The following is a 1,053-nucleotide window of genomic DNA, read 5'->3' as shown; positions in this document are numbered from 1 at the left end:
GGGGATTGGGGTGGGGGTAAATGCTAAACGCTATATGCTAAATGAAAACACATATGCTTCTTTTAGGCCGTGTGAGATGAGATGATCACTGGTTTGACGCCATGACATGGAAGGGATAATATCAATCATAGAATCTGGAATATAAAATTGTCACAGCAACAAATTATCTTTAGGTTTACTGCATTTTCGTGAAGCATTAAGGACGAATTAGATTTTCTAACCCGCCTTTAAAGGGTGGGTATATTTTTTGTTTTATATTTTTTTTAAAAATTTAGTTTTCATATTTATGTTTTCTTGTAATTATATTTGTGTTTCTTTTAATCATATTTGTGTATATTTTTTTAATTATTAGTAAGAGATTTTGATAATTGTAATGAATGTGTGATGTTGCATAACTACACACTTGTGTCATAACTATATACTTGTGTCATAGTTAATTCACACATTAATTTTAATTTTTTTCCTAAACAGTTAATTTAATAAGTTAATATATTCATATTTTAGATTTGTAAAGAGTACCTTTTTAATACAAAAAAATTGTAACCGAATTTTTTATCCAATACCATTACACTACAAGAAAACATATTTTTTACGAGGGCGGTATTCGTTGTAAATTCGTCGTAATAGGAGCTTTACGACGAATTAACATCGATATGCGTTTCGTTGTTAAACGCTCGTCGTAACGGAGGTTTCGTCGTAAAGTCCTAGTTACGTTTACGAGGAAGTCAATTCCTCGTAAAGCGGAAGGAAACTATTCGTCGTAATGCCCTCGTAAATGGCGATGTAAATACCTCGTAATAGTTCGTTGTAAAAGCCACGTAAGGCTTCCACGTAAAGTCGATGTAAACTTTACGAGGACTTTACAACGACTCCATGTAAATTCCTCGTAAATGTTACGAGGACTTAACGTGGAATTTTACAACGAATTTACATCTCCATATTTAAAATATTAATTAATTATAATAATTATATAAATTTTATAAAACAATAATTTTAAAATTTAAAATATTTGAAATAAAATTAAATATGAAACCAAATAATTTTTTTTAAAAA

Source organism: Brassica oleracea, chromosome C2 (genome assembly GCF_000695525.1).
Source record: "Brassica oleracea var. oleracea cultivar TO1000 chromosome C2, BOL, whole genome shotgun sequence".
Classification (NCBI taxonomy): domain Eukaryota; kingdom Viridiplantae; phylum Streptophyta; class Magnoliopsida; order Brassicales; family Brassicaceae; genus Brassica; species Brassica oleracea.
The sequence above is the reverse complement of the archived record's forward strand: the minus strand, read 5'-3'. Positions refer to the sequence as shown.